The sequence below is a fragment of the Lolium perenne genome, chromosome 7 (genome assembly GCF_019359855.2).
Source record: "Lolium perenne isolate Kyuss_39 chromosome 7, Kyuss_2.0, whole genome shotgun sequence".
In the NCBI taxonomy this organism is placed as follows: Eukaryota; Viridiplantae; Streptophyta; class Magnoliopsida; order Poales; family Poaceae; genus Lolium; species Lolium perenne.
The window spans coordinates 30,950,242-30,965,847 of NC_067250.2; the positions used below are offsets into that span (position 1 = coordinate 30,950,242).

At 46.5% G+C, this 15,606-nt stretch overlaps 1 pseudogene; it reads left to right on the plus strand.

The window, feature by feature from the left end:
- LOC139832980 (exocyst complex component EXO70B2-like) overlaps positions 1-15,606 on the plus strand; it is a 30,536-nt pseudogene that overhangs the window by 11,062 nt on the left and 3,868 nt on the right.

Below are 15,606 nucleotides of genomic sequence, written 5' to 3' on the forward strand. Positions count from 1 at the left end.
GGGATCATTCTAAAGTGGCATGCGAGTATTTTGCGCGGCTTCCTCCTCCCTTGCATGACACTTAAGAATGATCCCAACTTAGTTAAATTTTATTTTAAGGTGGCCGATACAGGTGTTGGGATCCCAAAGGAGAAGAGGTAGTAGGTGTTTGAGAACCTCAAGGGGGTGCTTATCATGGCGAGTCCTAGGGATGGGGAGGTTGGCTCATGCCCGGAGCACAACATGGCCTTGATCATGAAGTTGATGGCGTTGATGAGCAAGTTGTCGAGAATTTTCTTGAACCTCTTGTAGTTACCGACGACGACATCGCATTGGAAAACAGAAAAGTCATAGGGTCGCAGACCACCTCGACATATATGTTCATGCCGACGATGTTTGCCAAATCCGTGGACTCCTCAAGCACCGTATGTCGTGTTGAATTGTACCTCCTCCAACTACAACTTTCCGGACTCCACCTTGCTCATGCCTAGTATCGTGTTGAGTATATCTACATGTGCAAACACATATGTTACAAAAATGGATGATAAATCAGGATATGTTTGACAGAAGAACTTATCGCTTCTATATCCAAATACACAAATAACCAAGATAAATAGTAAATGTGAGCCACAAAATAGACAAAACACTAAAGATATGTTGTGACTACCGGTTATATGTGGGCACCTATTTTTTTTGTAGGGCCATCTATTTCAACTACCTTCAACGTTAATATATTTAGAAACTAAAATTTAATTCTTTACCTATATAAAAAAAATTGATGTAATCATGCACATTTTTCATATTAACAAGAACGAATAAATGTGTAAATTTTTACTCCTTTGGCCCTAACATTGCAAACAAGTTATTTATGTAACTTCACCTTTTATGGCGTGAAAAATATGTAGTGATAGATTACATTAGCAAAATTACAAAGTACAAAGTATATCAACTAAATAAAGTAGCAGGTAATACATAACATTTATATATATATATGCAGTGACGGACCCAGGAATTATGGTTTGGTCAGGAAAAAGAAACTCACACAAAAAAAAACTTCAAAAGAGCAACCCATTAATGTGCGAAGAAGCTTAATTTACCTAGTGGAGGCACCTGCTATATGGGACAATAAGAAGAGCATTAATTGTTCTCCTTCTGCAATGGAGATGAGATAATAAAAAAGTATAAAAAAATTACCGCCATAGAGTAGTATATTACAAACAAAAATGTTTTGGATACCACTTTATACATCCAATACTTATACAACACGAAGAAAGAAAACATCACTGAACACATAAATTTGGTTCCAGCAATAGCGACCTCGAGTACAATCTTACCCATGATTGGGGGAAAATACTTGTACTCAGCCCGCCCCAAGCCAAACCTGGAGATGAAAAATAGTTGAACATAGAAAAAGTCCAGAAACACACATCACACAATTGTTACAAATTTCTTAGATGGCAAGACAAAGAACTAGACAGATATAAATTTGTAAACCATGAAGTTTCAAAAAAAAATTGTAAATCATCGGGTTGAGGAGGAGGGTAAAAGCAGAGTAAGGAGCAACGATGTGGGTCAACGGAGAAGTCGGCCAATATTAGGGTATGTTTTTTCTTCATAGGAGAAATGCGGCCCTTCATACATCGTTGATAATTATGAATGCATCCAAAATAAGATGGTAACCTGTACGACCAAATTAATTCAACCAGTTGATATCCCACAAGTTGATGCGGGAATTTGTATGTCAGAAATCTCTAAAGAATTACATCAAAAAATGCTAAACATAGAATATGAAAATATGAGCTGCAAAGAGAATTGCTTGTTAAATACCTTGTGTTTTGGCACAATGAATTCCTAGTATCTAATTTTGGGTAAGTACAGATGCTATAACATGGTATCATATTACGCGTCGCACAAACACGGAGGGCATCATAACGATGGGTAAGACTGCATCCACAAGGTGGCTCCCCTTCTCTTCTTCGATGGCGATCCGGCCGATTCGGCCGCATAGGGAAAGGCAGCTAGTGTGTTTGGATTTGGGATCGGATTTGGATATTATGGAGGGAAATTTGTGGGTAGCATCATTGGATGGAAGGAGGCATGGGTGGAAGGTGATCTAGATCTGGGATTGGTGGCGGCGGCTGGGAGGAAGACGAGAGGCGCTACTAGGGTTAGTTTATATAAGAAGGGAATCGAGGGTGATCTCTTTTGGCAGGCCTCACACAACTAACATTTAGAGGGAAGAAAGCGACACGGACTGCTATGTTTGATGGGCCATACCAATTTCTCTACGGATGGGAGTAAAGATGTCGCATGGGATCTTCATCCGCTTATATGGGTTGATGGGCCTGAAGCAGATCCATTTGTGCCATATGTGATGTTTCTTGAGAGTGTCTCGGAAAAATTACTATGGATCAACATGTTTCTTATAGTGTGTTATAGTTGAAGAGTGACAAGGAAAAAATGTATACTTCTGAAGTATAGCTAAAAAATAACAGAGTAGATAAGAATTCTCGAATGTTTCAGCAATTTTTTGAATCCACGTCTCACCAAAGCATTATGCAATCCAATGGTCAGCCTGTGAGGACACACGTAGCCATCGGGACAAAGCCCCCTGAGCTTTTTGCACGGCACCCATGTACTATTTCGAGTTGCTGAACTCTAACCCCCGCCCCTGCCCAAATTTTTATCATATTTTATATGCAAAAAACTTCGGTAGTCTTGCAGAGGGTTGTCTATCGAGTACAAAAAAGAATATATGGGGTAAGCTGATATATATAAAATGCATACATGAACTTTGTAGTTTATTGTAAAAAAAATTATTATATTGCAACTTTATAATATTTGAAAAAGTGCACAAGTTCTTGTTTTATACTTTGGTGTGTAGGAAATAAGAAAATATGGAAGGAAAATGGCGAAATATGGAGTTTAGTGAAATGTGTCCCTGCAGTACTTTTTTCCAAGATGACCACGGTAGGCTCCGAAGACAGCGTCAAATGAAAAGTGGCAATTGATAAAGTTGTGGTGAATTTTATGCGCTTGCTTTTAGACATAAAAGTCATCCCAATCGGAGTTCGGATGCCTCCGTGGTCGCCATATTACTGAAGGGTACATAGTTAGTTTCGGGGCCCGAAAATATGTGACGTGATTGACTCAAACTCGTTCCATTTTTTGGGATTTCGGCCAAGGCAAGACTTGATTGACTCATAAAGGAAACAGGGGGGTTGTAGGAAGGTTATGGAGGTGTCCAATAGCCCTTGGATCAAAGGGGTGTCCACATATGACCAAGATTTCACCTCCACTTCTATATATTGAGAGGAAACCCTACTTTTAGCGGCATCCATCCATAGCCATGAAATTTCCCTCCCTTGGCAGCTGCCAAGGAGGGGTAGAACCTCCTGCACACCAGCACCAATTCCAAGGAAGAAGAAGGGTCAAGGGGCCGCTTCCCGAAAGGGCAGCCACCGCCCCTCCAGGCGTCGCTGCCTCCCGTGGCCTCCGCCACGGGGATTTTCATCACCATCTCCTCAACGAGCTGCACCTCCTCATCAAAATCCTAAGCACCATCTTCATTTACCCCTTTTTAATCTCTTGGCAAACATGATGTGTATTGCAATCTATCATTTTTCCATGATCTATTGTGTTTCTATGTCTTTGTTTGAGTAGTGACTTGTTATTGGCAATTCTGAGATAATTTATTGATGTTTGCATATAAGTATTTATTATCTTCTATGATGATCTCTTGTACTAATATATGAGTGCACACATATGTTGGGGAACACATGAGGTTGTTACTGTTGCATGATAATAGAAGGAGGGGCAGCTGAAGCTTGACAGAAACCATGTCGCAATTCTTAGATTCATGTTTTATTAATTCATGGTTAATCAACGGGGGTAACTATAGGGACCTTTAAACTTACGGTGGTGGTTGGACTTTATGTCTTAACAATTATCTTGTTTGTTCTTAATAGGCCTTGGGAACAATCACTAGTGGTGCAATTGCTCATATCAATGGTTGCACCTATCTATGACTTCTCTCTAGAAGAAACACTAGAAAATACTATACTAAGCTTCACTAATTGTGACAACCACACAAATGAAATAGCAGTTTGCGAAGAAACTTACTCCCTTGAGTTACTTCATCTTGTAGACTTCACATCACTTAACTTGCATTAGTTTTACTTGTTGCATTTTATTTTCAGCACTTATAGTTTATAGTAAAAATCACTTCACACACCCACACACCATATTTCCTAGCTTTACATAGAACGTCATATAAATGGGTTATATGGCTCTAAAGAATAAATAGTTTACCTTCAACTCCTCGTGGGTTCGACACTCAAATACTTATTGAATTGTACTGCGGTGATTCCCTGCACTTGGGGGTTATCATGAGCATAAGGATGAAATTTCCCCACCTGACATTCCACAAAGTTAGGTGTCACTTGTTAGTTTAGTTTAAAATGTCATGATAAGCTAATTCCCTATATTAATGCTCTAGTTTTCTTCCTTGTTTTCCTTATGTTTTTCTAAGCACATTGAGACCATTCTGAAATTGGTACGGGTGGACACCATGAGTGATGGTTGTGAAATACGCCATATTTTATCGCGTTTAAACCCTTAGCTAAGTCAAGAAATTGACTAAGTTTACCTCTCAAGGTGCTACTAATGCCTAATCAATGCAAAGATGTGCAATCTCTTCTATTTTTGGATGTTGTGCAGGAAATCGCGTCATAATGACAAATGGACCAACAATTACTGAAGAATGTCGCGTCATGAGCATGGAAAAGTTGACTACGCTTGGAAAGGCGGTTCCAGGAGCTTTAACAGGCATCGGTACGGGCAAGCCCCACCCATACCGTGCGCCCGTACCATCCGCCGTTGCGTTCCCGAGGTCAAACCCTATAAAAGTCGTGAAGGGACCAACGCTGAAAAGAGAGCCATTCATCGCCAAACAGAGTCGTCATCCACCAGATCTATCTGCACCACATCGAAGGAGATCCATCACCATAGTTCATCCATCCCATCTCCCAATCTCCTCCATAGAGATAGCCATCACCATTGTAATAGAGATCTCCTTGGGAATTGACGACCATGAATATTGTGATTTCAATCTACGTATTTTGCACAATGATTTCTAGTTTTGTATTTGATCTTGATATTATGTGTGAGTAGTCCTCACGGGCTGCGGGATGGCGTGAATCCGCGCAACGTTTATGTGCATCTAGTCTTATGTTATGTGTAAGGATTGAATAGGAATTTTGCAATCTTGTATCCTTGTCTCTTTACCTGGGATGAGTGGAAAACGGCGTGCGACCGCGAAACCTCAGTGATAGAAAGGGGAAAGTAACGGTACATGTTTAGTGATTCATTCGGGATCATAGCACAATTATCTAGCTTAAGGATTTGGTCTGTATTCATTTACTTAATAACTATTGTTGCTTGCGGCTATAAGGACAGTGGTTGGACCATTAGGCTCTTGTCACCTCTGGCTTAAGTATTATAAAATTATAAGTTGAAGCGCATGGATCAAGAGTGGGATTTGTCCATCCTGATGACGGATAGATATACTCTGGTCTCTCTCGGTGGAATGTCATCCAATTAGCTTGCAAGCATGTGACTAGGTCACAAGGGATGACGTATCACTTTACGATTAAAGAGTACTTATTGGTAATGAGGTTGAATTAGGCATAGAGATACCTATGATCGAACCTCGGATAAGTTAAGTATCGCGACAAAAGGAATCAGTATCGTATGTAACTGGTTCTTTCGATTACGAAGTCATCGTTTAATATGTGGGAGCCATTATGGATCTCCAGGTCCTGCTATTGTTCAGTGATTGGAGAGGTGTCTCGATCATGTCCGCATAGTTCGCGAACCGTAGGGTGATACACTTAAGGTTCGATGTTGTGTAGTAGATGGATATGAGATGGAGACCGAATATTGTTCGGAGTCTCGGATGGGATCCAGGACATCACGAGGTCCGGAATGGTCCGTAGAATAAGATCCATATAAGGAAAGTCATTTTCCAGAATTCAGAAAAGTTCGCGAATTTTCCGGTGTTTGACCGGAGGGTTTTCTAGAAGGTTCCGGAGGGGCCACCAGTGGGCCCATGACCCCGGCAGGGGCCACCTGAGCCAAGGGGGAGCAGCCCAGCCCTAATGGCCCAGGCGCATGATACGTCTCAAACGTATCTATAAGTTTTGATGCTCCATGCTTGTTTTACACCAATTCATATATGTTTTGTTCATACTTCGTTTCACTTTTATGCATTTTCCAGCACTAACCTATTAACAAGATGCCACAGTGCCAGTTTCATGTTTTCTACTGTTTTTTATTTCAGAAAATTTGTAAAGGAAATAGAATTGGACGAAACAAAAGCTGAAGTCAATATTTTACTGTAACGAAGACAGAGTCCAGAGGGGAGTCGAAGGGGGCAGCAGGGCGGTCACACCTGCCCTACGCGTGGCCTAGCCCTGGCCCGCGCCTAGGGGTGGTGTGGGCCACCCTAGCCTCCACCAACATCGCCCCTCTGCCTATTTATTCACGATCTCGGGAAAACCCTGAATACCCGAGCCTCCATCCACGAAAAGTTCCATAGCTCCGCCGCCATCGCAGACAATATCCGGGGGACAGAAGTCTCTATTCCGGCACACTGCCGGGATGGGGAATTGCCCCCAGAGCCATCTCCATCGACACCACCACCATCGCCATCGTTGTTGCTGACTCCCATGATAAGGAGGGAGTACTTCTCCGTCGGGGTGGAGGGCTCTACCAGTAGCTATGTGGTTTATCTCTCTCTCCCATGGTGTGATCTTTATGTGACCATGAGCTTTGTAATCTAGATGTCGTTATGCTATTCAAGTGGATTTTACTTATGTGATCTCTGGAGACTCCTTGTCTCACGTGTGTAAAGGTGACAGTGTGTGCACCGTGTGGGTCTCTTAGGCTATATTTTACAGAATACTTGTTCACTAAATTATGATTTGAGTTGGATGTCTCTATGAAATTTTGGTGTGTTAGTACTCCTATGAATGCTCAAAGTGACAGCGTGGGTGTTCATTAGTACTTGGGAATACATCTTTAAGATTTGCTTTTGCAGCCCTACGCGGTGAATTAGTGTTCGTTATCCAACCGGAGAGTAGTTCATAGTAGCATAATGAAGTGCTTATATTTATATTCCTTTATGATATCATTGTTGAGAGTGACCACTAGTGAAAGTATGATCCCTAGGCCTTGTTTCCAAACATCAAATCACCGTTTATTTACTGTTATACTGCATGTTTACTTGCTGCCATATTTATTTCAGATTGTTATTACCACTCATATTCATCCATATCACTTGCATTTTACTATCTCTTCGCCGAACTAGTGCACCTATACACCCGACAAGTGTATTGTGTGTGTTGGGGACACAAGAGACTTCTTGTATCGTAATTGTAGGGTTGCTTGAGAGGGATATATTTGAACTCTACCTCCCTGAATTCGATAAACCTTGGGTGATCCACTTAAGGAAATCTTGTTGTTGTTCTACAAACCTCTGCACTTGGAGGCCCAACACAGTCTACAAAAATAGAAGCATGCGTAGACATCAGCGCACCATCCCTCAAGGCCCAGGCCGGACAAACCCTCTAGGGTTTAGAGAAAACCCTAAAAAGGCGGAAGACTTGGGGGGAAGAAAACTCCCCCCCCCCCTCCCCTGCGCCAGCCCTAGATGGGATGTTATGTTGTTTGTATGTATGTTTCCGTTTTTATAAGTGTGCTCAGCATATTGTACTAATGTTGTGTGTGGCTTAATTTATTAAAAGTTGGGCTGCAAAACCTTATATTTAAATATCATGATCCACTGACACACCAACACTTCGTGTGTCAATGACTTAAAACGAGTGCACACCTTCCAACCACATGACCTGATTTGTGCATGTGCGGAACGCACAATGTAGCAACCTCAACCAGAAACCAAAAAAGAAAAATAAACACTTGCACTATCTATAGCACTTCTGAACATGGCCCCAACCTTGAACCCACCCCCTGCTATCTCATGTGATGCGCCTAGAGTGGTCAGCATCTTCTTCTGAATGGCATTTAGCACCCTGGTCCTCCATCAATAGCATGTGCATCCCTTCTAGAGGCTTGTCGTCTCCAAGCCTGGGTGATCCTTGTGACGCCGCAGGGGTCTGATCCGAAATTGGCAACTCATTGATGGTGATCCCAGAGTGATACGGATGTTGCTGCTAGAACGGGAAGGCCTGGAGATCCCTCACTATCTGCAGGAGCTTGCGCAGATGGGAGCCATAGATGGGCTTGCGCATATCGAAGTTGCAACTTGCCGCTCAGATCCTTGGAGAAGGTCTTGAGGTCCTGCACACGACCTTGTACTGCGTTACCAGTTGCTTGATCCTTGAGGTTGAAGCCTCGCAGGATACCTCGTGGAGCCTCCCAATGGAGATGTCAACGATGATGAGAAGGACGGATGGGTGGTGAAATGACACGGATGCCGCCTAGAGGGGGGTGAATGGGTTTAAAACTTTTACGAATATGGCTTGACAAATGCGGAATAAAATTAGCGTTTAATTTGTCAAGCACAAAACCTATATAACTAGGGTTCACCTATGTGCACCAATGACTTATGCTAAGCAATTCAAGTAACTATGTGATAGCAAGATATATAACTTCAAGCACGAAGGCTATCACAAAGTAAAGTGCATAAGTGAAGAGCTCAGGTATAGGAATAACCGAAGTGACGCGGAGACAAAGATGTATCCCGAAGTTCACACTCTTGCGAGTGCTACTCTCCGTTGGAGCGGTGTGGAGGACAAGTCACTCCAAATGCACGAGGGCCACCGTATTCTCCTCGAGAATTCTCACCAAAAGGGATGTCCTCGATCCACTATGGAACCTTAGGGTGGTCACCGAACCCGCATAAAGCTTGGGGCTATCTCCACAACTTAATTGGAGGCTCCCAATAAATTGCCACAAAGGCCTTGCCCTTGAAGAATCTACGCAACTTAATTGGAGTCCCCAAGAATACCACAAAGACCACAAAGACCACTAAGCCGTCTAGAGTCCAAAGAACCAAGAGGAACAAGCTCCGGGAACAAACTCCCGAAGTGAATATCTCACGAACTTTCACCTCCATGTATCACCGCGGAGAAGTCAAATCGACGCACCAAATGCAATGAAAAGAACACCACAAAGATGCCCAATACTTCACTCTCAAATTTCAACAAAGCTACTAAAGCTATTGGGGGAATAAGAGAGGAAGAACAAAGAGGAGAACACAAAATTCTCCAAGATCTAGATCCCAAAGATTTACTAACAAAGAGATGATTTGGTTTGGTCAAAGTGTGGATCTAGATCTCCTCAATCTTTCTCTCAAATAGATGCAAGAATCATGGGATGGGGAGAAAGATCTCAAGCTAAAATATGAACAACAATGGTGGAGAGAGAGGCTTGAGAGAGAGGAGGAAGAAGGAGCAGCCAAAGAGAGAGAGGAAAAAGCCTTAAATAGGCAGCCCTAAAAATCTGCCCGTTGGGGATGGTGTGACCGGTAGTACCGGCCAGGTTGGGCCGGTACTACCAGCCGTGGTCGGCCTGGGGCGCAGGGAAGGAGGCGACTGATAGGAATAGACAGCTTGTATTACCAGGGGGCTAAAGGCCACAATATATAGTACATGTACAGGCGCAAATATGCAGGAAGCCCCCTAACATATGGGGAAACTACAATATACAAATATATACTCTAACACCCCCCCGCAAACTCATGGTGGGTCCACAACACTGAGTTTGGAGAGTAAGAAGTCATGCTGCGCTCGAGTTTGTGCCTTTGTAAAGAAATCCGCCAACTGCAAATCTGAAGGCACATAATGAACTGCAACAACCTCATCCTGCACCTGAGCACGTGTATAAAAAGCATCAACACCAATATGCTTGGTTAGCTCATGCTTGACCGGATCACGTGCAATACTGATAGCACCTGTACTGTCAGACAAAATGGGAGTGGGTGTCATAACAGAGACCCCAAAATCTGCAAGCAACCACCGTAACCAGGTCACCTCAGCAATCAACAAAGCCATAGCCCGCAACTCAGCCTCAACACTCGAACGGGAAACCGCTACCTGTTTCTTCGTCTTCCAAGCAACAAGCGAACCACCAAGAAACACACAGTAAGCAGAAAGTGAACGACGATCCGTAGGATCACTCGCCCACGTAGCATCCGAGTAGCACTGGAGCTGGAGAGAGCTGGAACTAGGAAAGAAGAGGCGACGAGTAATCGTGCCACGAAGATAACGGAGAACACGGAGGAGATGACTGTAGTGAACAGTGGTGGGAGCTGAGACAAACTGACTCAGAATATGAACAGGATAAGAAATATCTGGACGGGTGACAGCAAGATAAACAAGACTCCCAACAAGATGGCGATAACGGGTAGGATCAGGAAGAGGATCACCATCAGTAGGACGAAGCTTAACATTAAGCTCCGTAGGAGTATCAACCGTACGCTCATCCCCAAGAGCAGCACGAGAAAGAAGATCCTGAATGTACTTTTCCTGAGAGATAGAAAAGCCATCAGAAGTGGAAGAAACCTCAATCCCAAGAAAGTAGCGAAGAGGACCAAGATCAGTCATAAGAAACTGATCACGAAGACGAGCCTTGACAAAGGCAATATACTCAGGATCATCACCAGTAATGATCATATCATCAACATAGAGAAGAAGAAGAGTGCGTCCACGAGGAGAAGTGTGAACGAAAAGTGCTGGATCATGAAAACTACGAGAGAAACCAGCAGCAGTCACCACAGAGGCAAAGCGCTCAAACCAGGGACGAGGGGCCTGTTTCAGGCCATAGAGAGAACGTCGAAGACGACAAACCATCCCATCGGGAACAGAATACCCAGGAGGAGGCTGCATGTAAACCTCCTCACTCAACTCGCCATTAAGAAAAGCGTTCTGAACATCAAGCTGGGACACAAACCAGCGTCGAACAGAAGCAACAGCAAGAAGAGTACGCACAGTGGTCATATGAGCCACAGGGGCAAAGGTCTCATCATAGTCACGGCCGTGCTCCTGCTGAAAGCCACGAGCCACAAGACGCGCTTTATAGCGCTCAAGAGATCCATCAGAGTGGGTCTTAATTTTATAGACCCACTTACACGTGATGGGACGAACACCAGAAGGGGGAGAAACAAGATCCCAGGTGCCAGTGCGCTCAAGCGCAGTGATCTCCTCAGCCATGGCAAGCTGCCATTCAGGATGACGCTCGGCATCCCGATACGAAGTCGGCTCGGAGGCGACAGAGAGACCATACTGACTAGGAGAGTAACGGTCTGGAGCACGATGCTGACGAACAGGCCGTGAAGAGGGAAGCTCATTTGCGGAAGACGACTCATCAGAAGAAGAGGAAGAAGGAACAACATCGGAAGAATCCGACGCCGGAGAACGAGGAGTACTAGGGGAACTGGACGGAGGAGAGGATGACGCTGAAGTCGAAGGGAGCGCATCAGAACTAGGAGGGGGAGGAGAAGGGACAGTAGGGGGTGCATCCGAAAAAAGAAGAAAAGAGATATCATCCACCTGGTAAGTACCCGAGGTGGGGCGAGGATAGAAGGGACGCGTCTCATCAAACGTGACGTCACGAGAGATGCGCATCCGACGACCAACAGGGTCCCAACAGCGATAGCCTTTATGCTCATCACTATATCCGAGAAAAACACACTCAACAGACTGAGCGGTCAGTTTGGTGCGTTCGCGGGGAGGGAGAAGAACATAGCAGACGCACCCAAAGGAACAAAGAGTCGAGTAATCTGGAGAGCGACCAGAAAGACGCTCGAGAGGAATGCCACCTTGAAGGGCAGCAGAAGGCTGAATGTTAATGAGGTAAGTCGATGTAGCGACAGCCTCAGCCCAGAAATGCGGCGGAATAGAGGAAGCAATCATGAGAGCACGGGTAGTCTCAAGAATATGACGATGCTTACGCTCGGCGACACCATTTTGAGCATGGGCGCCGGGACACGAGAACTGGGCAAGGGTGCCCTGCTCAGCAAGAACACCACGCAGGTGCTGGGAGATATACTCTCCTGCAGAATCAGCACGGAACACACGAATAGGCGTGGAATACTGAGTACGAACCATGGCTGCAAAATGCTGATAAATAGAGAGCACCTCACGGCGAGAGCGCATAAGAAACAACCAGGTGTACCGCGAAAAATCATCAATAAACAAAATATAGTATCGATGACCCCCTTTCGAAGGAAAGGGAGCCGGACCCCAAACATCTGAATGAACTAAATCAAAAGGTCGATGAGATACAGACGCACTAGTAGGATAGGGAAGCTGAATCTGTTTGCCTAACCTACAACCCTGACACGAATGCAAAGACACATCTCCTGAGACAGACCCCAGAAGACCACGACGAACTAATGACGATAAACGGGAGCCACAGAGGTGACCCAGCCGATGATGCCACTGCTGAAAAGATCCGATGTGAAGCAGAACCGCAGGAGAAGCGCGAGATGAAGTGGCAGTAGAAGGAACGCGAAGCCAGTCTAACTCCCAGAGCCCCGGGGACTCAAGGCTGCGAGGGCCAGCTCCAACCAGGGCCTATGTACGGCGGTCCTGAACAGCACAAGAATCAGCGTCAAGAATGACGCGACAACCAGAATCAGTAAGCTGACTAGCGGAAAACGGGTTCATCTTAAGACTAGGAACATGAGAAACATCAGGAACAGAGAAAGAGGTAGTAGAAATGGTGCCTCGACTGGAAACAGGGAGAGAGGTACCATCAGCCGTGATAACACGAACAGGCGAAACAAGAGAGCGAAGAGCAGAAAGAATAGAAGACGCAGAGGTCATATGAAAAGAAGCTACAGAATCCAGATACCACGGGGATGACGTACCTGACTGTGTGGAAGGTGGTGGTCGCGCGGTGCCAGAAGAGCCAGGCACAGAACCAGCAGTACCCATCGAGGAAGAGCCTGTACCAGCGAGCATACCACGAAGACCACGGATAATGTCCTGATCAGATAGCGCAACAGTAGAAGATCCTGAAGAACCAGCCTGACGATGAGTAAGATGCGGCGGGCGTAGGCTGGGATCCCTCTGCCAGCAAGTAGAGATAGTGTAGCCAGGCCTGCCACAGTAGGTGCAAGGAGGTGACGTCGAACCACGAGGCTGCTGGGGCTGACGCTGGCCCTGGAATGGAGGAGTAGGAAGTATCGGCTGTGCCGGAGGCCGCAACGAAGCCGGCGGCATAGGAGGTCCACGAGCAGACGGCACAGGAGGGCCACGAGCAGCAAGAACAGAGGGAACCTCAAGAAGACCAGCACCACGAAGACGAGTCTCCTCAGCACGAAGCTCAGGAAGTACCTCAGAGAGCGGAACACGACCGCGGGCAAGCAGCTGGGCCCGACGCGGCTCAAACTCCTTACGGAGCCGCGACAAGAACTCAAAAACGCGCTGAAACTCCAGATCTGCGCGCACAGTCAGACAGCAGGGACAGGTGGCACACACAGCTGTACGGAGAGAATCAAGCTGACGCCAAATAGCAGCACTCTGAGTGTAGAACTCATCAATAGTAGAATCACCCTGCTGAAGGGCATGCTCCTGGCGGACCACAGATAGGTAAAGAGCATCCCCAGACGGTTGATAGCGCTGACGAAGAAAAGCCCACTGAGCAGCCGCGGTGGGAAGACCCATAAACTCAGCAGCATACTGAGGCAGAACACTGGAGGTGAGAACAGCAGCAGCACGAGCATCCTCATCTATCCACTGAGTGTACTCAGTCAGATCCAGCCGGTAAGTCGCAACGGCAGTAGAGTGGTCCTGGACCTTCCGATCATAATCAGCCAGAGCAGCATCATCAGCACTCTTGGCTGCATCCTTATCAGCCTGAGTAGCATCAGGGGCAAGGGCAACAGGTGGCGGTGCAATAGGCACCGTAGGAGCAACGGGGCGCGGCGGACAGGAAACCTCGCCAGAAAGCACACCCCAATGACGAAGACCGTGCATATGGACGCGCATGAAGGCAGCGAAATCAGGGTAATTCGCACCATCAAAGATCACCGGGCAGCGGGGGATCGCAACATAGCCCGAGGAAGACATAGCTGTAATTTTTTTTTTTTTGCTTTTTTCTTCTTTTTTTTTCACGAACTCAGGAGATCAGGAAAACAGAGGCCTGACGTGGGCTTGGCGTGAGGAGGGCGTCGATCTGGAGGGACCAGTAACCGGGGTGAGGCAGGATGCCTGACGTGGGCTTGGCGGGAGGCGGGCGTCGATCTGGAGGGACCAGGGCGAGCGAAGACCAGGGCGTAGCAGAGCGAAGCCGTGGGTCGACCTGGAGGGAGCGAAGACCAGGGCGTCGACCTGGAGGTGGGCGAAGACCCGCGTCGAAGCAGAACAAAGCCGTGGGAGGCGGGCGAAGACCAGGGCGAGGCAAGACGGGCGTGGGGCGAAGCAGATCGAACCGGACGAAGCGCCTGCCTGCGTTTCTTGCTCGAGATCAGAACGGAAGAGCGAGGCCGGCCTTCTGGTTGTGGGGAACGAGGAGAGCGGGGCGACGGGGCCTCGAGGCAACGGGCGATCGAGGAGATCGGGCGGGCGACGAGGCAGGTAGCAGCGACGAGGAAAGAAAGGCAGCGGCCAGATCGGGACCGGCAACGAACACCGGGGCGAGGTGGCGGCTGTGATGAGGAGAAAAGAGGAGCTAAACCTTCAGCTCTGATACCATGATAGGAATAGACAGCTTGTATTACCAGGGGGCTAAAGGCCACAATATATAGTACATGTACAGGCGCAAATATGCAGGAAGCCCCCTAACATATGGGGAAACTACAATATACAAATATATAATCTAACAGCGACGTGGCGAGATGGGAGAGGGTGAGCGCCGGCCGGGAGGGGGAGACCAGACGCTCCGACCAAGGTACCGGCCCGGGCACCGCCGAAGCCCCCAACCCCCTGGACACTTACTGAGAGCCAGGCCTCACTAGCGGTACCGCGAGCGGTACCTCACCTGGAGGCTCCGGCCAGGGCAGGGCGGTGGTTCCAGCCGTGGCCGGCGGAAGCTCCGGCTGCTAGCCCCTCCTCTCCATTTCTTTTAAATTCAAACTTGAAATGCAAATATCTTAGCTTGGAAAATCCAAATGAGACGAAACTAATTTTGTTGGAAAGAGGACGACAAAAGCTACCCCACAAAAAGTGAAAATATGGAAAATAGTGGGGGTTGATTTTCTATTTATTTTAGAGGTGCAACACCTCAATACGAGAAATCGAGAAAATCACCAAACTCGAAAACGTAACAAGTGATCCATGCGAAATTCGTTTTCGATGAACTAGAGCTTGTCATGGAAATAACCACAAGCTCTAAAACACCACATGGATAAGATCCAAATAAAAACCAAGAAAGATGATGCAGGGATGCAAAGGTTTGACCGTACTCCGAGCGATGCGACCGAGTTACTCACTAGAGAGCTCCTTGATAGTACGACCATTATCCTATAAACCGGTCTCCCAACTAAACCATGAGACCGGTACGAAAGAAACCCTATCAAGAGCAAATCTTAACCTTGCGCATTCCACTTGAGCTCGATGATGAAGATCTTGACCGCAACAAGGATGGAACGCCGTTCTTGAT